The sequence below is a fragment of the Melanerpes formicivorus genome, unplaced genomic scaffold, assembly GCF_026170545.1.
Source record: "Melanerpes formicivorus ecotype bairdi unplaced genomic scaffold, bMelFor1.0.p_v2 SCAF_475, whole genome shotgun sequence".
NCBI classification, from domain to species: Eukaryota; Metazoa; Chordata; class Aves; order Piciformes; family Picidae; genus Melanerpes; species Melanerpes formicivorus.
Genome location: NW_027142827.1, coordinates 92,501 through 100,000, shown reverse-complemented (window position 1 = coordinate 100,000; position 7,500 = coordinate 92,501).

Here is a 7,500-nt window from a genome sequence, read left to right as displayed (position 1 = left end):
CCTCCGCCCAGCGGCAGGTCGCAGAAATCACGCCGGCTTGTACGATGACGTAGGCGGAGGCAGAGCGCAACAGCGACCCCTTGGCGACAAGCGCGATCTCCGCGGAGAGCACGTCTACTCGCCCAGGGAGAGCACGTCTACTCGCCGAGGGAGAGCACGTCTACTCGCCGAGGGAGAGCACGTCTACTCGCCGAGGGAGAGCACGTCTACTCGCCGAGGGAGAGCACGTCTACTCGCCCAGGGAGAGCACGTCTACTCGCCCAGGGAGAGCACGTCTACTCGCCCAGGGAGAGCACGTCTACTCGCCCAGGGAGAGCACGTCTACTCGCCCAGGGAGAGCACGTCTACTCGCCCAGGGAGAGCACGTCTACTCGCCGAGGGAGAGCACGTCTACTCGCCGAGGGAGAGCACGTCTACTCGCCGAGGGAGAGCACGTCTACTCGCCGAGGGAGAGCACGTCTACTCGCCGAGGGAGAGCACGTCTACTCGCCGAGGGAGAGCACGTCTACTCGCCGAGGGAGAGCACGTCTACTCGCCGAGGGAGAGCACGTCTACTCGCCGAGGGAGAGCACGTCTACCTCCCGCCTGAGGGAGAGCACGGGGGGGGGGGACAAAGACAGGCGGCAGCAGCTTCGGTGAACGTCACCCGGGAGGCGACCGGGGCTGTCCCGGGGCAGTCCCGGGAAGCCGGCGTCCGACACAGGGAACCGTCAGCTGCCGGACCGGGGCGAATCCCCGCGGCCACGGCAGGGGTGGGGGCTCGAAGACAGCCGGCAGCCGCTTCGGTGAACGTCACCCGGGAGGAGACTGGGGCCCTCCCGGGACCGTCCCGGGAAGACGACGTTCGGCACGAGATCCCGGCCGCGGCCGGACCGGCTCGAAGCCTCGCGGTCCCGGCAGCAGCCGGAGCCGCTCGCCGCCTCGGGCTCCCGGCCCCCTACAGATCCGGCGACTCGTTCGCGGGCGGCGGGGGGAGGCAGTGGAGGGGGTGCGGGGAGAAGCGGCAGCGGAGGCGGAGGGGGGGGGGCTCGAAGACAGCCGGCAGCCGCTTCGGTGAACGTCACCCAGGAGGCGATCGGGGCCGTCCCGGGGCCGTCCCGGGATGCCGGCTTCCGGCACGGGGTCCCGGCCGCGGCCGGACCGGCTCGTATCCCCGCGGCTCCGGCAGGGGGGGGGGGGGCTCGAAGACAGCCGGCAGTCGCCTCGGTGAACGTCACCCGGCCGGCGACCGCGGCCGTTCCGGGGCCGTCCCGGGAAGCCTGCGACAGGCACGGGGTCCCAGCCGCGGCCGGACCGACTCGAAGCCCCGCGGCCCCGGCACGGGGGAGGCCCAAAGACTGGCGGCAGCCGCTTCGCTGAACGTCACCCGGCCGGCGACCGGGGCCGTCCCGGGGCCGTCCCGGGATGCCGGCATCCGGCACGGGGGTCCCGGCCGCGGCCGGAGCGGCTCGAATCCCCGCGGTCCCGGCAGCAGCCGGAGCCGCTCGCCGTTCGGGCTCCCGGCACCCTACGGATCCGGCGACTCGTTCGCCGGCGGCGGGGGGAGGCAGTGAAGGAGGTGCGGGCAGAAGCGGCAGCGGAGGCGGAGGGGGGGGGGGGGGCTCGAAGACAGCCGGCAGCCGCTTCGGAGAACGTCACCCGGCCGGCGACCGCGGCCGTTCCGGGGCCGTCCCGGGAAGCCTGCGACAGGCACGGGGTCCCGGCCTCGGCCGGACCCGCACTGGGTGCCGCCGCCTCGGGCTCTCGGGACGGTATGGATCCGCCGACTCGTTCGCCGGCGGCGGGGGGAGGCAGTGGAGGGGGGTGCGGGGAGAAGCGGCAGCGGAGGCGGAGGGGGGGGGGGGCTCGAAGACAGCCGGCAGCCGCTTCGGTGAACGTCACCCAGGAGGCGATCGGGGCCGTCCCGGGGCCGTCCCGGGATGCCGGCTTCCGCCACGGGGTCCCGGCCGCGGCCGGAGCGGCTCGAATCCCCGCGGTCCCGGCAGCAGCCGGAGCCGCTCGCCGTTCGGGCTCCCGGCACCCTACGGATCCGGCGACTCGTTCGCGGGAGGCGGGGGGAGGCAGTGAAGGAGGTGCGGGCAGAAGCGGCAGCGGAGGCGGAGGGGGGGGGGGGGGGGCTCGGAGACAGCCGTCAACCGCTTCGGTGAACGTCACCCGGGAGGCGACCGGCGACCGGCCCGGGAAGCCATCGTCCGGCCCGGGATCCCGGCCGCGGCCGGACCGGCTCGAAGCCCCGCGGCCCCGGCACGGGGGAGGCCCAAAGACTGGCGGCAGCCGCTTCGCTGAACGTCACCCGGCCGGCGACCGGGGCCGTCCCGGGGCCGTCCCGGGATGCCGGCTTCCGGCACGGGGTCCCGGCCGCGGCCGGAGCGGCTCGAAGCCCCGCGGTCCCGGCAGCAGCCGGAGCCGCTCGCCGTTCGGGCTCCCGGCACCCTACGGATCCGCCGACTCGTTCGCCGGCGGCGGGGGGAGGCAGTGGAGGGGGTGCGGGCAGAAGCGGCAGCGGAGGCGGAGGGGGGGGGGGCTCGAAGACAGCCGTCAGCCGCTTCGGTGAACGTCACCCGGGAGGCGACCGGGACCGGCCCGGGAAGCCATCGTCCGGCCCCGGATCCCGGCCGCGGCCGGACCGGCTCGAAGCCCCGCGGCCCCGGCACGGGGGAGGCCCAAAGACTGGCGGCAGCCGCTTCGCTGAACGTCACCCGGCCGGCGACCGGGGCCGTCCCGGGGCCGTCCCGGGATGCCGGCATCCGGCACGGGGTCCCGGCCGCGGCCGGAGCGGCTCGAATCCCCGCGGTCCCGGCAGCAGCCGGAGCCGCTCGCCGTTCGGGCTCCCGGCACCCTACGGATCCGGCGACTCGTTCGCCGGCGGCGGGGGGGAGGCAGTGAAGGAGGTGCGGGCAGAAGCGGCAGCGGAGGCGGAGCGGCGGGGGGGCTCGAAGACAGCCGGCAGCCGCTTCGGAGAACGTCACCCGGCCGGCGACCGCGGCCGTTCCGGGGCCGTCCCGGGAAGCCTGCGACAGGCACGGGGTCCCGGCCTCGGCCGGACCCGCACTGGGTGCCGCCGCCTCGGGCTCTCGGGACGGTATGGATCCGCCGACTCGTTCGCCGGCGGCGGGGGGAGGCAGTGGAGGGGGTGCGGGGAGAAGCGGCAGCGGAGGCGGAGGGGGGGGGGGGCTCGAAGACAGCCGGCAGCCGCTTCGGTGAACGTCACCCAGGAGGCGATCGGGGCCGTCCCGGGGCCGTCCCGGGATGCCGGCTTCCGCCACGGGGTCCCGGCCGCGGCCGGAGCGGCTCGAATCCCCGCGGTCCCGGCAGCAGCCGGAGCCGCTCGCCGTTCGGGCTCCCGGCACCCTACGGATCCGGCGACTCGTTCGCGGGAGGCGGGGGGAGGCAGTGAAGGAGTTGCGGGCAGAAGCGGCAGCGGAGGCGGAGGGGGGGGGGGGGGGCTCGGAGACAGCCGTCAACCGCTTCGGTGAACGTCACCCGGGAGGCGACCGGCGACCGGCCCGGGAAGCCATCGTCCGGCCCGGGATCCCGGCCGCGGCCGGACCGGCTCGAATCCCCGCGGCCCCGGCACGGGGGAGGCCCAAAGACTGGCGGCAGCCGCTTCGCTGAACGTCACCCGGCCGGCGACCGGGGCCGTCCCGGGGCCGTCCCGGGATGCCGGCTTCCGGCACGGGGTCCCGGCCGCGGCCGGACCGGCTCGAATCCCCGCGGTCCCGGCAGCAGCCGGAGCCGCTCGCCGTTCGGGCTCCCGGCACCCTACAGATCCGGCGACTCGTTCGCGGGCGGCGGGGGGAGGCAGTGGAGGGGGTGCGGGCAGAAGCGGCCGCGGAGGCGGAGGGGGGGGGGGGGCTCGAAGACAGCCGTCAGCCGCTTCGGTGAACGTCACCCGGGAGGCGACCGGGACCGGCCCGGGAAGCCATCGTCCGGCCCCGGATCCCGGCCGCGGCCGGACCGGCTCGAAGCCCCGCGGCCCCGGCACGGGGGAGGCCCAAAGACTGGCGGCAGCCGCTTCGCTGAACGTCACCCGGCCGGCGACCGGGGCCGTCCCGGGGCCGTCCCGGGATGCCGGCTTCCGGCACGGGGTCCCGGCCGCGGCCGGACCGGCTCGAATCCCCGCGGTCCCGGCAGCAGCCGGAGCCGCTCGCCGTTCGGGCTCCCGGCACCCTACGGATCCGGCGACTCGTTCGCCGGCGGCGGGGGGAGGCAGTGGAGGCGGTGCGGGGAGAAGCGGCAGCGGAGGCGGAGGGGGGGCGGGGGGGACGATAGTGGCGGGGGGCGGGGGGTGCTCGAAGGCAGCCGGCAGCCGGTTCGGTGAACATTCGCCGGGGCGGGGGGGCGACCTGTCCGTGCCCGGGGCAGCCCCGGGAAGCCGGCAGCCAGCACGGGGTCCCGGCAGCACCTGTTCCCTGCCCTGGGACTTGCCGTGCCCGGCGGCCGGTTGCCGGGTGGGGGGAGCGATGAGAGGCGGGGCGCAGCGGCCGGGGCAGCGCCGGGCCGCAGCGGGGGGCTGGGCGGGTGGGGTAGGCGTCGAGCGGCAAGCCCTCGGCTGCAGCGAATGTTCGGCGGTGCGGGGCGGGGGGGGGACGGGACGACACGTTGGGGGCGCCGAGTCCGAGCCACCCCCGGCCCCAGGGGCGGCCGGAGGGGGAGGCCGGTGCCTGGCCCTGGGAGCTGCTGGGCGCCGGATGGCCGAGGGTGCGTCAGAAGCCGCCCGAGCGGTCGAGCAGGTCCTCCAGAAAGGCCTAGGGTGGCTTCGAGGGCCCCGGGAGCAGTCGAGGGAGGCCTCCAGGCAGGTCTGGAGTGGATGGGAGGCCTTCCAAAGCAGACAAGGGAGGCTGCCAGCGGGGCCTAGGCTGGCACTGCAGCCTGTAAATGGTTGGGGGGGGGGCCTCTGGTGCGGCCTGGAGTCTCTGGGTGGCGTCCAGAGAGGTGCAAAAGATCCTCTGGTGCGGCCTGTGGTGGCGGAGAAGCCTGCAGAGCGTGCGGGGGAGGCTTCTGGTGCGGCCTGGGGTGGGTCGGAAGCCTGCAGAGCGTGCGGGAGAGGCTTCTGGTGCGGCCTGGGGTGGCTGAGAAGCCTGCAGAGCGTGCGGGAGAGGCTTCTGGTGCGGCCTGGGGTGGCTGAGAAGCCTGCAGAGCGTGCGGGAGAGGCTTCTGCTGCGGCCTGGGGTGGCTGAGAAGCCTGCAGAGCGTGCGGGGGAGGCTTCTGGTGCGGCCTGGGGTGGGTCGGAAGCCTGCAGAGCGTGCGGGAGAGGCTTCTGTTGGGGCCTGGGGTGGCTGAGAAGCCTGCAGAGCGTGCGGGGGAGGCTTCTGCTGCGGCCTGGGGTGGCTGAGAAGCCTGCAGAGCGTGCGGGAGAGGCTTCTGTTGGGGCCTGGGGTGGCTGAGAAGCCTGCAGAGCGTGCGGGAGAGGCTTCTGTTGGGGCCTGGGGTGGCTGAGAAGCCTGCAGAGCGTGCGGGGGAGGCTTCTGCTGCGGCCTGGGGTGGCTGAGAAGCCTGCAGAGCGTGCGGGAGAGGCTTCTGGTGCGGCCTGGGGTGGCTGAGAAGCCTGCAGAGCGTGCGGGAGAGGCTTCTGGTGCGGCCTGGGGTGGCTGAGAAGCCTGCAGAGCGTGCGGGAGAGGCTTCTGCTGCGGCCTGGGGTGGGTGGGAAGCCTGCAGAGCGTGCGGGGGAGGCTTCTGGTGCGGCCTGGGGTGGCTGAGAAGCCTGCAGAGCGTGCGGGGGAGGCTTCTGGTGCGGCCTGGGGTGGCTGAGAAGCCTGAAGAGCGTGCGGGGGAGGCTTCTGGTGCGGCCTGGGGTGGCTGAGAAGCCTGCAGAGCGTGCGGGGGGAGGCTTCTGCTGCGGCCTGGGGTGGCTGAGAAGCCTGCAGAGCGTGCGGGGGAGGCTTCTGTTGGGGCCTGGGGTGGGTCAGAAGCCTACAGAGCGTGCGGGGGAGGCTTCTGGTGCGGCCTGGGGTGGGTCGGAAGCCTGCAGAGCGTGCGGGGGAGGCTTCTGCTGCGGCCTGGGGTGGGTCGGAAGCCTGCAGAGCTTGCGGGGGAGGCTTCTGGTGCGGCCTGGGGTGGGTCGGAAGCCTGCAGAGCATGCGGGGGAGGCTTCTGCTGCGGCCTGGGGTCTCTGGGTGGCCTCTAGAGAGGTGCAAAAGACCCTCTGGGTTGGGCTGGGGTGGCTCTTGGACCCCTGCCACACAGTGGAGAGAGGCCTCCGGCCCGCCACCTGTGTCCCTGTGTGCCTGAGTGCCTGTGTCCCTGTGTCCCTGTGTCCCTGAGTGCCTGAGTGCCTGTGTCCCTGTGTCCCTGTGTCCCTGAGTGCCTGAGTGCCTGAGTGCCTGTGTCCCTGTGTCCTTGTGTCCCTGTGTCCCTGTGTCCCTGTGTGCCTGAGTGCCTGTGTCCCTGTGTCCCTGTCTGTGTACCTGTGTGCGAGAGTGTCCGGCACGCCACCCAGCGGCGGCGGGCAAGCAGGTAGGCGGGTGGGCGGGCCGGCGAGGGCCAGTGTGAGTTTGGGGGGTGGGAGGGGAGGCGGCAGCTGGAAGCGTCAGAGGAGGGGGCGTGGCTCCGGCTGGCCCCGGGAGCAGGTTCCCGGGACCGGGACCGGCTGGACCCGGCGGGTGGTTGATCCCGGGGCGGGGGGCAGAGGCGGCGGGAAGCGGCAGCTGCGTGTGCGGCGGGGGGGTGGAGGGCGAACCGCGGCGGGAAGCGGATGCTTCAGAGCAGGTTACGGGGGTGGGGACGGACGACACCACCTGTCCCCGCCCCGGGACGGGCTGGACCCGGCGCCCTGGACCCGGCGCCGTGTACCCGCCGCCGCCCCCGCCGCCGCCCCCCTCCGCCACCCCGGGACCCCGACGTTTTTTGGCGCCCGCGCCTTTTTTTGCTCCCCGCCTGCCCGCGCTGCCCCGGGCCCTCCCCCGGGGCGGGGCGGGAGGGAGGGACGGACGGACGGGTAGCCGGGGATCTCCGAGCGCGCGCCACCAGACCGAGGCGGGTCCCGGCGGCGGCGGCGGCGGCGGCGGCAGCAAGCGACGGCGGGGGGGGCAGGCTAGGGAGAGAGGGGGAGCGGCATGCGGTAGGGCTGGGGGGTTTGTTTCGGGGGGGAGGGGTGGGGGGGGGTGGCAGCGGTCAGCGAGAGCGGGGAGAGGGGGAGCGGCATGCGGTAGGGCTGGGGTGTTTTTGGGGGTGGGGGCGTTGGGGGGATTAGCGGGCGGGCGGGCAGCCGAGCCAAGCGGCAAGCCGGGGGGCGGGCGAGGGCGGCTTTAGGGCCGGAGGAGCGGAGCGCAACCTCCCCCGTGCAGGCTCCAGCGTGGAGAGCAGCAAGTTTTTGGGGACGGGGGACGACGGACGGGAGGGGCAGCGGCGAGAGGCTAGCTGCGGCAAGGGGCACCGGCACGGCCGCCCTAACAGCGCCGCCTCGGTCGCAGGGGTTAGAGAGCAGCCGGGCAGCCCGGGAGGGAAGCGGCAGCCCGCGAAGGGGGGAAGGGGGGGCTCCGCGCAAACCGCTAACGGGA